This window comes from Rana temporaria, chromosome 11 (genome assembly GCF_905171775.1).
Source record: "Rana temporaria chromosome 11, aRanTem1.1, whole genome shotgun sequence".
NCBI classification, from domain to species: Eukaryota; Metazoa; Chordata; class Amphibia; order Anura; family Ranidae; genus Rana; species Rana temporaria.
In genome coordinates, this window is record NC_053499.1 from 88,477,402 (window position 1) to 88,492,402 (window position 15,001).

General features: G+C 41.8%; 3 long non-coding RNA genes across 3 annotated transcripts; 2 read left to right on the plus strand and 1 right to left on the minus strand.

Moving 5' to 3' along the window:
* Nucleotides 1–5,177: 5,177 nt before the first annotated feature.
* On the minus strand, nucleotides 5,178–7,024 carry LOC120917463. Its single transcript, XR_005744205.1, has 2 exons — nucleotides 5,706–7,024; nucleotides 5,178–5,594 (listed from the first exon to the last, which is right to left on the minus strand). It is a non-coding gene; the product is annotated as an uncharacterized LOC120917463 (long non-coding RNA).
* A 12-nt stretch (nucleotides 7,025–7,036) lies between these two features.
* LOC120917461 lies at nucleotides 7,037–8,395 on the plus strand. Its single transcript, XR_005744203.1, has 2 exons — nucleotides 7,037–7,868; nucleotides 7,979–8,395. It is a non-coding gene; the product is annotated as an uncharacterized LOC120917461 (long non-coding RNA).
* A 716-nt stretch (nucleotides 8,396–9,111) lies between these two features.
* Nucleotides 9,112–9,962, plus strand: LOC120917462. Its single transcript, XR_005744204.1, has 2 exons — nucleotides 9,112–9,435; nucleotides 9,546–9,962. It is a non-coding gene; the product is annotated as an uncharacterized LOC120917462 (long non-coding RNA).
* The last annotated feature ends 5,039 nt before the right edge of the window (nucleotides 9,963–15,001 follow it).

Consider the following 15,001-nt stretch of genomic DNA (forward strand, 5'->3'; position numbering starts at 1 on the left):
GGGAGGCCTGCGGGAGGAGGCGGCGGTGGAGGAGGAGGGAAGAACCAAAGGGGAGAGGAGATAATGCAACGTTCCAGGTGCTGTAGCCGAGTGCTGCAGCAGAGAGCTGGGAGGACCCTGCCTGGCTGATCTGTCCCTGGGGAGAGCCGACTCGTTTGAGAGCGTCCAGCTCTCTCTGTCCCTGAGGTGAGCAGACTAAGGTGAGAGCAGACTATGGCAGGATTGCGGTCAGCTGTATTGTTGGTATCGAAATAATGCCCAATCTCTTTAACTATGTCAGCTAGAACGTCTGCGTCATGTAGCAAGCTCTCGTTCAGTCTCCAGGGGCGTCTCTGTGAGCTTTGGGCCTCCGAAAGTGCAACATGACCGGGACATGGTCCGACCATGTTATTGACCCAATAGTGATGTCTTTGACTGCATGCAAGTGTCTGTGGGGAATTAAAAAATAATCGATCCGCGAGTACGATCGGTGGGGCCTGGAAAAGAACGTAGTCCTTTTCCCCCGGGTGAAAGAGCCGCCACACATCTATTAGCTGTGAGGAATGTAGCGACGTGGAAATGCGTTGACGCGCTTCCCGCGAGACCGAGGATAGCCCAGCAAGGGTATCCTCCGAAGGCGACAGGGCAATGTTCAGGTAACCCCCCACGATAAGCTGTCCTGTCGCAATATGCATGAGTTGTTCTAGCGTACGTTTGAGCCATCCATCCTGGCGGTCATTCGGAGCGCACAGGTTTGCAAATGTGACCTGCTCCGTACCGACCTGCCCCCGTAGGAACAGATGGTGACCTTCTTCGTCTGTTTTAACCTCTACATGTGACCATGGTACCCTTGCGGAAATCGGAATGGAAACGATCATACATTTTTTTGGAATGGCTAATGCCGCGTACACACCATCACTTTCTGCGATGAAAAAAAACGACGTTTTGAAAAACGTCAATTTAATTGATCGTGTGTGGGCAAAAACTTTGTTTTATGTCTTCTAAAAAACGACCAAAAAAAATTGAAGCATGCTTCAATTTTATGTGTCGTTTTTGGCCGACGTCGCTTTCTGTGTTCTAAACATTGACCGTGTGTACGTAAAAACGTTGTTTTAAGCACGCGCATGCTCAGAAGCAAGTTAGGAGACGGCAGCGCTCATTCATGTAAAACGACTGTTCAGAATGGAATAAGCACATTCGTTAAGGTCTTTTTCAGCTTATATACAAGAAAAGAAAGCGCTTCTTTAACCCCTGCTTTTAACTGCTACCCAGAAATGGACGTTTGTTGCGGCTGATCTTGTTACATAGTTATGACAAGCTTTTAATTAGTTTCTTTCTTGTTTGATAATGTTTATGTTTGTGTTCTGTTATTTAGTTGTATCTTCCATCTTTAAAATTTTAAATATATATATTGGGCAACCTTTTTTTTTTTGGATTTTTATTTTGTCACCAATTTTATTTGAAATCTCTATTTTGTGTTGATTTGGGAGTGTGTGAAGTGGCTGCAACAACATAATTTTTTGTGGAACTCACCCACAAGCATGTTTTTTGACCTTGTTAATGTTTCCAAGAACTTTTCGGGAATGGGTCTGCCCACTCACTAATGATCTCTCAAATCTACAAAAAAGAAACATGGTCAAATTTGGCTGAAAAATTAAAATTGCATTTATTCTGCCCAAAAATTTACAAAAAAAATGGTGACAACCCAAAAACACAACATAATAAAAACAAAGATGCCAAGGAAGGCAGCACTTTAGAGCGTGCTTGATTTTGCTGAAAACAAGGGTCCCCGAAGCCACCAATTCAGCCTGTGAGTCAACATTAAAATTCCATCAGGGGCACCGTTTTATTTTTTGGGCTTTTTCTTCCCAGCAGCCTTCCCTGCAGTCTTCTCTGCAGTCTTCCCTGCAGCCTTCCCTGTAGCCTGAGTCCTTGGGGGCTGGGTTCCTGGAGGAGATGAAGTGCCAGGAGCCAGAGCAGCCTCATGAAGAGGAGGAGCAGGAGGAGCAGCAAGGACAGGAGGAGCAATCCGCACAATGTCGGTGTCGTCATCGAGCTGCCCCAGGGATGCCATGCTTATGGCTTTGAAGATGAGTTGTTCGCAGCGCACACGCTGGCTCTGCTCCAGATTGTAGAGCTTGGCTGCAATGAGCGCTGCGAACCCCTCAACTTCACTGGGTGGCTCTCGGATGGCCGCAGTAGCTTGGCGAAGCAGGCCCTGGGTCTCCTCCTCCATTTGGCGCAGACTCCTGGGCCGTTTAGCGGGATTGCGGAATGGAGGGATCCGGGAGATGGTATCCCGCCGTCGTGCCTCCTGGGTCCCACTGGGGCCTGCCACCTCCTGGCTCCCAGTGGGCTCTGCCACCTCCTGCCTTGCAGTTGGCCCTGGCTCCTCCTGGCTCCCTGTGGGCCCTGGCTCCCTGTGGGCCCTGGCTCTTCCTGGCTCACTGTGGGCCCTGTCTCTTCCTGGCTTTGGTCTGCCTGTGTATCAAAAAAAGGAACATAGTTTATTTGTGTTTGTCATTAATCACACACATTTTTTAAATCATGAGTGATGCAAATTGAATGTCAATATATATTACACACAGGGTCGCCATCCCTAATTATGTGGCTCCTTACACACCTTCAGACATGGTCCCCCTGGAATTATGTGGGTTGTTGCAGGCCTAATTTTGGAAATAAGTGGCCTTTTCCCCCAATAATTAAGTAGTAAATTTCGTGTCAACTAGATTGTACTCAAAAAGGGTGTTTTCCATCTGGGACCCCTTGCAGGTGTATTGCGTTACCCTCCCCTACTGGCCTCTCTAAAAATGCCACCCACTCCTTCAGAAACATTATTAATTGGCCAATTTTGTCCCCATCCTGTTTTGCCACTACTGACTATTGATCTTATCCCAAAACTTTGGAGATTCACTTAGAATTTCGAACAATAGTAACAGAAATTTAACATTATTACTAGACTTGTCATATACTAACTAAATTCATACAAAAAACACATACCATGCTCCATGGGTCACAATTGGGGTCCTCCAGGAACTCTTGCTCTTCCTCCGAGCTTGCCTGCTCTTGTCTGCAGAGAAGACTGGAGGATTGGCTGCTGGGAAGCTGGGAGCTACCTCTTGGGGGAAGGGAAGACATGGATGCCCTGGTCTCAATGTGGTCGTCCAGGAACTGCAGCTGACTGTAGTACCACAGGGTTGGTTTGTAGATGGAGTCAGCTGCAGCCCCAGACCTCATTGAGGCCAGGACTTGGACCCGTTGGGCCCTGTAGGTGCCCCTGATGGAATTTATTTTGCTCTTCACTGTGGCTTTTGTGGCGTTGGGGACCCTTGTTTTCAGAAATTCAAGCATGCTCTCTTTTGCTTTTTCCCTGGCATCTTTGTTTTTATTTATGGTATTTTTGGTTTGCCACAGAACAGGATGTTCCTTCCATTGTTGGATAAATTCTGTCAGGAACTCTGCATCCTTGAAGGGATCCATTCTTTCTGCACATGAAACAGAAGCCAAAACCTAATGTAATTAAAGCCACTAGCTTACTTCCCCTAACTAGCCCACAAACTCATTCCCTCTTCACTATAATAAAGTCGCAAAAAATAACTTACGTATCGTCGTTAGCAAAGATCGTGACTTCCGCCTTCTTCCACAGACTATGCACGCCGTTTACAAACACGTCCGATCCCTTTTTACACTACGCACGTGTGACGCTCTGCACGACACCCCGCCCCTGACGTTCGGTATCGTCCTTTCCACGCCCCTTCTCTGTCGTTTGGTGAGGGAGAAAAGATGGACAACATGGAGGTCTATTCCAGCTCAAGCCAGGAGGCAGGCCAGGCCCAACCACGCCGCAGATTCAGATGCAGAGCCTCCAACATGTCATTCAATGAAATGGTGGAGATGGTCACCATATTGAGGAGGGAGGACTATGATGCCAAGCATGGCCCCTACATGCATCCAAATAAAGTTAAGGCAAAAATAATGGAGAAGGTCATCCGTAGGCTCCAGCGGAAGTTTGGAAGACGCAGGAGCAGAGAGCACCTGCGCAAAAGGTGGTCAGATTTAAAGAAGAGGGAACCCCACCAACTTGCCAAAATAAATAGGGTGATTCGAAGAAGAAGTACGTTTTTTCCATGTGTATTAATTATTTGGGTGTGTTATTTGTGCCATGTGTTGTTTTTTTGCAGGTTGACCATAATTAATATTATGAATGTGGACACATGATTCAGTTGTCGTAGTCGTCGTTCATTCGCTGACTTTCAATAATCCAATACCATATTAGTGCGAAATGGCATCATGCTTGGTTTGCATGTGCAAAGGGGAGTTGAAGCACTGTATCATAAATAAAAACGTAATTGTAGGAATTGTGGGCGAATGAACGACGACTCCTAGGACCAATTATTCGACACAAATATGAAAGTTGTGACATTTTTTGGGCTTAAAGGTGTCTTCAATTCTGGTATTGATGTCAATGTGTTTCTGCTTATTTTTGAACAAACTTAAATACCTTGAGATTCCGAAAAAGGAGCGTTTGCTCATCATTTTTTTATTGAACATGTGTACTCAGTAACACAATTGTTTGTCACAATCACAACCTATGTTGGGTGACACACAGGGGTGAGCAGATCCAGGGGATACTTGGTTAGCTTACATATAGAAAAATACACCAATTGTCCCCAGATTTTAAATTACTTTGTGAATGGATTAAATACTGGTCTATCTTCTTTGAACGCTTTTTAAAAACAACAATATTGCCCTCTTTTATTTTCTTTTAAAATATTTTTGGGTCCTTTCCGGGTCCGAGGGATGTAGATGAAGGGGAACCTGCCACAACATCCGGTAAAGTAACATATACCACATTTTCAGGGAATATAGATATAGGTATACAATCTTTTAACACATGTTTTGGTTCCACATTTCAGGAGGAAATCGTGCTGGTCAGGGACTGGACACGTATAGTGCCCAGCTCCTCATCGCCGAGGTTCTGACATGCAGGGCCCAAGTCGAGGACATACGTCTGGCCTGCCGGGAAATTCGCCACAAAGCGAAGACGCTGGAACGTCAGCTCAAAAATTGTATTAATGTTTTGGGGAGGGTTTAATTGTTTGTGGTCCTTTTTATTTTGTACTAATTTAAAAAAATGAAGAATGAGAAATACTAAGTTTTGGGACTTTAAGATGAAGCACACTGCTGAATTCAATGGATCAATTGAAGTAAATAGATTTATTCATTACAGAAAGGGCATGACAAACGCCAATAGGGATAAGTAGGTAAAATAGTAATGAGTTTACAAAGGTAAAAGTCTAAACAGTGCATGGTAGTACCTAATAGTTAAAAGCATACATGGTAATGCATAGCAATCGTAGGTTACACTGGATATATTATAGACAATACATAATTGTAAAAAATATCTCATAATGATAAAACATGACATTAAACCAGGCGTGTAAAAACCGAAACTGTATTGGTAGTACATAAATGAACAATGATGATAGTTGATCCATAGAAATAATTTGCAAGATAAAAATAAGGCCTGTACTGTGACATATCAATGTAGGGAAGCTCTACGCGTTTCGTGGTTTGTACCACTCGTCAGGAGCAGATATACAGTATGTGGATATCTATGATAGAAAAAGATTGCCAGAATGAGTAGATATTAGTAAAAAAACTATAAAGCATATATAATGCATAGTAGAAAGAGGGGGAACAAACAAGGTCCCAAACACTCTCACCTATTAATAGCATAGTATTATGATGATAGGATGGTATCCATGGTAGGGGGCGGCTGTAAAAGGCATCTTTTCCGGGAGCTGAGACAGTAAAACCCAGAGGTCCAATGGCGGCACCAGCAAAGAGTAGGTAAGAGGTAAGTTGATCAGTCATCATCTGTGATATATCTAATAGTATAAATCATTCCCAGAGGTATCTGTGGAGATGAGTAGGTAAATTCAGTTGATAGCTTGTGTATAGGGAAAAAATTCCCATGTATAAAAGTGGGAAACAAATAAAGAAAAAGTGTATGAATAGAAGGCATGAATTATCAAGCCAGGAAAACCGTGTCCAGGTGGATGTGTAAGAATGTCAGAATAATAAAGTAAAAGTGGAAATAAACCTACCTACTAAGGTATGTAAAGAGGATAATCCAGATATGTGCAATCGTGTAATGAGGAGGAAAAAATCCTGAAGTGTCAGAGCAGTGCAGCTGGAGATTAAGTAGTGGCCGCGGACCAATGGTGACCGTCAAGGCCACGCAGCGTCATCACAGAGGAAGGGGCGGAACCAGCGTCCAAACAGCATGACGCGCTCGGCGCTTAGCAACCACCTCCCTCAAATTGGACGCAGATGGACAAACAAGGGAGCGATACGGCGTCACCACGTGACGCCGCACGCTACCCGTGTAAGCGTGACGTCGACCCGCAGTGAGTAACCCGCCCCGTCCCTCACATATGGGGAGGGGAGGGGGAGGTCCCAAGGCGGGTCGCAGCTCCCGGATAGATGGCAGCAAGCCAACCTAAACTGTGTAGACTTGGTCACTATATAGGGACAGGGAAACATAGGCAATTAGACAGGTCACAGTGGTATAGAGCGTACCTAAGGTAGTAATAGAGCTGTGTGCTTCCATCCCCGACAGGTTGAGAAAATTGCTATACTAAAGCTAAGGTGGGACTTTAGATGAGGCAATACCTGGTATACACCTCCATCCCCGAAATTTTGAATGAGAAATACTAAGTTTTGGGACTTTAAGATGAAGCACACTGCTGAATTCAATGGATCAATTGAAGTAAATAGATTTATTCATTACAGAAAGGGCATGACAAACGCCAATAGGGATAAGTAGGTAAAATAGTAATGAGTTTACAAAGGTAAAAGTCTAAACAGTGCATGGTAGTACCTAATAGTTAAAAGCATACATGGTAATGCATAGCAATCGTAGGTTACACTGGATATATTATAGACAATACATAATTGTAAAAAATATCTCATAATGATAAAACATGACATTAAACCAGGCGTGTAAAAACCGAAACTGTATTGGTAGTACATAAATGAACAATGACCTGTCTAATTGCCTATGTTTCCCTGTCCCTATATAGTGACCAAGTCTACACAGTTTAGGTTGGCTTGCTGCCATCTATCCGGGAGCTGCGACCCGCCTTGGGACCTCCCCCTCCCCTCCCCATATGTGAGGGACGGGGCGGGTTACTCACTGCGGGTCGACGTCACGCTTACACGGGTAGCGTGCGGCGTCACGTGGTGACGCCGTATCGCTCCCTTGTTTGTCCATCTGCGTCCAATTTGAGGGAGGTGGTTGCTAAGCGCCGAGCGCGTCATGCTGTTTGGACGCTGGTTCCGCCCCTTCCTCTGTGATGACGCTGCGTGGCCTTGACGGTCACCATTGGTCCGCGGCCACTACTTAATCTCCAGCTGCACTGCTCTGACACTTCAGGATTTTTTCCTCCTCATTACACGATTGCACATATCTGGATTATCCTCTTTACATACCTTAGTAGGTAGGTTTATTTCCACTTTTACTTTATTATTCTGACATTCTTACACATCCACCTGGACACGGTTTTCCTGGCTTGATAATTCATGCCTTCTATTCATACACTTTTTCTTTATTTGTTTCCCACTTTTATACATGGGAATTTTTTCCCTATACACAAGCTATCAACTGAATTTACCTACTCATCTCCACAGATACCTCTGGGAATGATTTATACTATTAGATATATCACAGATGATGACTGATCAACTTACCTCTTACCTACTCTTTGCTGGTGCCGCCATTGGACCTCTGGGTTTTACTGTCTCAGCTCCCGGAAAAGATGCCTTTTACAGCCGCCCCCTACCATGGATACCATCCTATCATCATAATACTATGCTATTAATAGGTGAGAGTGTTTGGGACCTTGTTTGTTCCCCCTCTTTCTACTATGCATTATATATGCTTTATAGTTTTTTACTAATATCTACTCATTCTGGCAATCTTTTTCTATCATAGATATCCACATACTGTATATCTGCTCCTGACGAGTGGTACAAACCACGAAACGCGTAGAGCTTCCCTACATTGATATGTCACAGTACAGGCCTTATTTTTATCTTGCAAATTATTTCTATGGATCAACTATCATCATTGTTCATTTATGTACTACCAATACAGTTTCGGTTTTTACACGCCTGGTTTAATGTCATGTTTTATCATTATGAGATATTTTTTACAATTATGTATTGTCTATAATATATCCAGTGTAACCTACGATTGCTATGCATTACCATGTATGCTTTTAACTATTAGGTACTACCATGCACTGTTTAGACTTTTACCTTTGTAAACTCATTACTATTTTACCTACTTATCCCTATTGGCGTTTGTCATGCCCTTTCTGTAATGAATAAATCTATTTACTTCAATTGATCCATTGAATTCAGCAGTGTGCTTCATCTTAAAGTCCCAAAACTTAGTATTTCTCATTCAAAATTTCGGGGATGGAGGTGTATACCAGGTATTGCCTCATCTAAAGTCCCACCTTAGCTTTAGTATAGCAATTTTCTCAACCTGTCGGGGATGGAAGCACACAGCTCTATTACTACCTTAGGTACGCTCTATACCACTGTGACCTGTCTAATTGCCTATGTTTCCCTGTCCCTATATAGTGACCAAGTCTACACAGTTTAGGTTGGCTTGCTGCCATCTATCCGGGAGCTGCGACCCGCCTTGGGACCTCCCCCTCCCCTCCCCATATGTGAGGGACGGGGCGGGTTACTCACTGCGGGTCGACGTCACGCTTACACGGGTAGCGTGCGGCGTCACGTGGTGACGCCGTATCGCTCCCTTGTTTGTCCATCTGCGTCCAATTTGAGGGAGGTGGTTGCTAAGCGCCGAGCGCGTCATGCTGTTTGGACGCTGGTTCCGCCCCTTCCTCTGTGATGACGCTGCGTGGCCTTGACGGTCACCATTGGTCCGCGGCCACTACTTAATCTCCAGCTGCACTGCTCTGACACTTCAGGATTTTTTCCTCCTCATTACACGATTGCACATATCTGGATTATCCTCTTTACATACCTTAGTAGGTAGGTTTATTTCCACTTTTACTTTATTATTCTGACATTTTTACACATCCACCTGGACACGGTTTTCCTGGCTTGATAATTCATGCCTTCTATTCATACACTTTTTCTTTATTTGTTTCCCACTTTTATACATGGGAATTTTTTCCCTATACACAAGCTATCAACTGAATTTACCTACTCATCTCCACAGATACCTCTGGGAATGATTTATACTATTAGATATATCACAGATGATGACTGATCAACTTACCTCTTACCTACTCTTTGCTGGTGCCGCCATTGGACCTCTGGGTTTTACTGTCTCAGCTCCCGGAAAAGATGCCTTTTACAGCCGCCCCCTACCATGGATACCATCCTATCATCATAATACTATGCTATTAATAGGTGAGAGTGTTTGGGACCTTGTTTGTTCCCCCTCTTTCTACTATGCATTATATATGCTTTATAGTTTTTTACTAATATCTACTCATTCTGGCAATCTTTTTCTATCATAGATATCCACATACTGTATATCTGCTCCTGACGAGTGGTACAAACCACGAAACGCGTAGAGCTTCCCTACATTGATATGTCACAGTACAGGCCTTATTTTTATCTTGCAAATTATTTCTATGGATCAACTATCATCATTGTTCATTTATGTACTACCAATACAGTTTCGGTTTTTACACGCCTGGTTTAATGTCATGTTTTATCATTATGAGATATTTTTTACAATTATGTATTGTCTATAATATATCCAGTGTAACCTACGATTGCTATGCATTACCATGTATGCTTTTAACTATTAGGTACTACCATGCACTGTTTAGACTTTTACCTTTGTAAACTCATTACTATTTTACCTACTTATCCCTATTGGCGTTTGTCATGCCCTTTCTGTAATGAATAAATCTATTTACTTCAATTGATCCATTGAATTCAGCAGTGTGCTTCATCTTAAAGTCCCAAAACTTAGTATTTCTCATTCAAAATTTCGGGGATGGAGGTGTATACCAGGTATTGCCTCATCTAAAGTCCCACCTTAGCTTTAGTATACTAATTTAAAAAAAGACAAAAAAAAATATAAAAAGATTCTATTTTATACTAATTAAAAAAAAAGACAAAAAAATAAAAAAAAAGATTCTATTTTGTACTAATTAAAAAAAAGACAAAAAAATTATAAAAATATTCTATTTTGTACTAATTAAAAAAAAGACAAAAAAATAAATAAAAAAGATTCTATTTTGTACTAATTAAAAAAAATAAAAAAATTATAAAAATATTCTATTTTGTACTAATTAAAAAAAAGACAAAAAAATAAATAAAAAAGATTCTATTTTGTACTAATTAAAAAAACAATTATAAAAATATTCTATTTTGTACTAATTAAAAAAAAGACAAAAAAAAAAAAGATTCTATTTTGTACTAATTAAAAAAAAATAAAAAAAATTGTACTCCAAAAAATGTGTGTGTAGTTATTGGTATCAATGCTGACTCATTAAATTACTCAGGCATATTTGTAGAGTTATTAAGATTTACATTCATGGGAATTTAGGACATCCCAAACACATGGCTGGATGATAACCTATAAAAAAAGAAACAATACACAAAAAAAAAAAAAAAGATACAAAATAAATTTACACTGTTTAATCAAGAAAAAAGAATATTTTATTATTTAATGAAGATCGGGCATTGCAATGGCCCCCCTCCCCATAAAATAGTCCACATAGGATTGACGCACTGCACGTGCAGTTTGGGGGGCCAAGCCTCGATGGCTAGCCTCACGTCCCGGCTCCGGAGCCACAACATCTGCCTCATCAGGCAATACCGTCAGGTAATTGTGGGAATGTCTTTTTAAAAAATTGTGTAGAATGCAACAACATAAAATAACGTGATTCCATTTGTATTCCGCAAGGTTGATTGCTGTTAAAAACAATCGGAATCGGCTGGCCATGATTCCAAAGGCATTCTCTACCACACGTCTTGCTCTGGCCAGCCGATAATTATAAACCCTCCTCTCATGGGTGAGGGTGCGTAGGGGAAATGGCCTCATGAGGTGGGGACCCAAAGCAAAAGCCTCATCTGCAACAAACACGAAGGGCAGACCCTCTTCGTTCTCTTCCGCAGGTGGCAAGGCAAGGTCCTCCGACTGAAGCCGTTGGGCGAACTCCGTCTCCGCAAAGACACCGCCGTCCGACATCCGGCCATTTTTCCCAACATCCACATACATAAACTCATAGTTGGCAGAGACCACCGCCATCAAAACAACGCTGTGGAACCCCTTGTAGTTGTAGAAATGGGATCCACTATGGGGTGGGGGCACAATGCGAATGTGCTTGCCATCAATGGCTCCTCCGCAGTTTGGAAAGTTCCAACGCTGGGAGAAGTCCGCTGCCACAGTCTGCCATTCCTGTGGCGTGGTGGGGAACTGGATAGAAAGATAAGAAAAAATCCATTTAAACAAACATTGGGAACAGAATATATCTACAATTTCAAGGGATCCCCCCAAAAAATAAACAAAAAAGGTTAAGATTAAAAAATAACATGTGAACACTAAGCATATTAATCACCCCCTCTAAAGTTCAAAAACTATAATTAGGGGGAGGGGGGGCCCAAGATGAGTTTGTCACCTGAGAAACCACCCCCCAAAAAAATAACAAAAAAATAATAAAACTAAATATTAGTATGTAGTCAAACAATCTGGGGGGGGGGGGGGTTGGACAATGGAGGCCACAAATAAACGGGGGATATAGGGACACACAAAATGCAGCACTACATTGGAGGCCACAAATAAACGGGGATATAGGGACACACAAAATGCAGCACTACAATGGAGGCCACAAATAAACGGGGATATAGGGACACACAAAATGCAGCACTACAATGGAGGCCACAAATAAACGGGGATATAGGGACTATGCTAGGTGGGTTTGGCCACAACATAGAATGATGGACAGGTTGGCTAAATACAATAAACATGTAGGGCTTTACAAATTGTGTAGAACAGCATACATGGAGACAAAGTGAACATTCTGAGCATATTAGAAACAGGTTAATTTTTTTTTTAGGGCCATAGTTTGACCATTGAAAGAACACCACTTACCTTAACATAGTCCTCCTGAAGAACCTGAATGATGGGTATCCGGGATTATGAGGCCCAGAGCCTGGGGGGAGATGCCTGTCGAGAAGTTCAAGTCCTGCAGACTTCTCCCTGTTGCAAGGTAGCGCAACGTAGCAACTAGCCTCTGCTCAGCAGTGATGGCTTCCCGCATAACCGTGTCCTGCCTGGTGATATATGGCGACACCGAAGCCAAAAGCTGCTGAAATACGGGGTCAGACATCCTAAGAAAATTCCTGAAATCATCAGGGTTATTTTCTCGGATCTCCCGCAGCAGAGGCATATGAGAGAACTGGTCCCTGCATAGCAACCAGTTTTTGGTCCACAACCTCCTCCTCACCCTGTTCATGGACCGTCGCCGGGATGCAGCACACATCCTAACAACAAGCACAGCACGATCTCGGCGACGAGTTCATACCCGCAACATGGCTAGAAAACGGTCGTCAAATCAGATCAGACTAAAAATTACGCCCTGAAGTACAGAATGGCCTCTGAAGAACGACCTGCTAAATAGCACCGTGCACACAAAACGTAATGCCAAAACAAATACGTCCTTAGTACAAGCACTGTATCGCAGATTCGACGACAAATAGACAAACTGTACGACAGAAAACGAAATTTAAAGCACAAACACTGAAAATCACGAATCGTCTCTCACCAAACTTTTACTAACACGCAGCAACACGATATCAGCAAAAGAGGCCGTCTTCCGCATGAAAACGACCCTTTATAGTGACGTTGTGCGTGATTGACGGAACTGCGCTTTGCTAGAGCGTTGTGAAAAAGTGATGGTGTGTATGCTACGTCGTTGTTCAAATTGAAGTTTGAAAAATGTCGTTTTTTTCAAGCACATAAACCGTCGCATTTTTTCATCGCAGAAGGTGATGGTGTGTACGCGGCATAAGGGTACTGTTTGGAAAATATATAATAACTTTGGCAATATATCCATTTTTACTATATTCTTCCCAACCATGAATGTGTTATTTTTTCATATTTATGCAATAATTTCATTACTTTTCGGACCGTCACATTGTAATTCAAGTCTTGTAATTGGTTTAAATGACTCGGGATATATATTTCCAAGTATTTATTTGCTTCGTTCTGCCATTTAAACGGAAAGTCTTTTTGTAATAACTGTGTTTTTTCTATTATGCCGCATACACACCATCACTTTATGTGATGAAAAAAAATGACGTTTTTAAAAACGTCACTTTAATTGACTGTGTGTGGGGGAAAACTTTGTTTTATGTCTTGTAAAAAACGACCAAAAAAAATTGAAGCATGCTTCAATTTTATGTGTCGTTTTTCAAAAGTGCACTTTTTACTTCACAGAAATTGACCGTGTGTAGCAAAAAACGTCGTTTTCTAAGACGTTTTTCATCCACGCATGCCCAGAAGCTACTTATGAAGCGAGCTTCAATGGTAAAACGTGGTGGAACGTAACCTCGCTTTGCTAGATCATTGTGAGAAAACGATGGTGTGTAGGCAACTTCGTCTTTGAAAATTGAAGTTTCAAAAACGTCATTTTTTACTTCACAGAAAGTGTCGTTTTTTTTCATCACATAAAGTGATGGTGTGTACGCGGCATTAGCGATACATTTAACATTTTGGATTTATCATAATTAACTTTAAAGTTACTTAGATCCCCAAATAGTCTAAATTATTTTATTACATTTAGTATTGTTATAATGGGGTTAGTCACAAAATCCTTTTCTTTGAGTACATCATGAGACACAGAGGTACCTCCCCTCTTTTGAGGATTCAGTGCTTGCTACAAAACTGAAGTACTTCCTGTATGGGAGGGGTTATATAGGAGATCACTTCCTGTCTAAGATTTTGTCTACCAGTGTCCATTCACCTGGAGATAACGTAAAACCCAGCAGGTAATGAATATTAGCTTGACTGTGTGTCCCATGATGTACTCAAAGAAAATAATTTTACAGTTATGATGAAAAAATCCTATTTTTGCCAGGTGCATTTCAAAACCAAAGAAGATACTGCCTTTGGCTTCAGCGTATTACAAACAGCAGAGTAGGTCCTTCACTGGTGGCAGTGGTGTCTTCCTCCCCTTAAGGGCATTGCTTTTGGACATCCCAAATAGTTATGAATATAACCAGATCTGTGTCCTGTTATGTACGATAATGAAAATTGGATTTTTCCTACATCTTGCCCGTAAAATCCTTTTCTTGAAATAAATCACGGGACACAGAGGTCCCTCCCCTCTTTTGGGGAATTTATTGCTTGCTACAAAATTGAAGTACTTTCTGTATAGGGGAGGACTACCTGTTTGATCTGCCAGTGTCCATTCACCTATAGGTGGTGTATAACCCAAATAGTTATGAATATAACCGACTCTGTGTCCTGTGATGTACTCTAAGAAACTGATTTTATAGGTAAGATGTGTGTTTTTTTTTTTTTTGTTTTTTTACTATTTTATTCCAGTTTTCATTTGATAATAAAAAAGATACTACAATTTACCACCAAATGAAAGCCCAAATTGTCCAGAAAAAATAAGGTTTAGTTTATCTGGATACAAGTACTGTATTTGTGATGCTATGTCCAGTTTTATTAACCCATGCCACAGCTGCAAAATTGTGTTCAGGCATTAAGATTGTTTTACCCTTTTCATAAAAGGGCTAACCTACTTGCAGGAACAAAAGATGGACACACCAATACAGGGAAAATTCACAAAAAATGTTCGTCTTTTTCTTTGTGTGGAAGGCAGCAAATTTACAGGTATATTTTTGTCAATAGGAACTGAATACCTGTAGGAAACTCACTCATCTATGGTGACATTTTATAAAACTGAAAGTGTTCAAATTGAAACTCTAAGGCAGGGGTAGACAACCC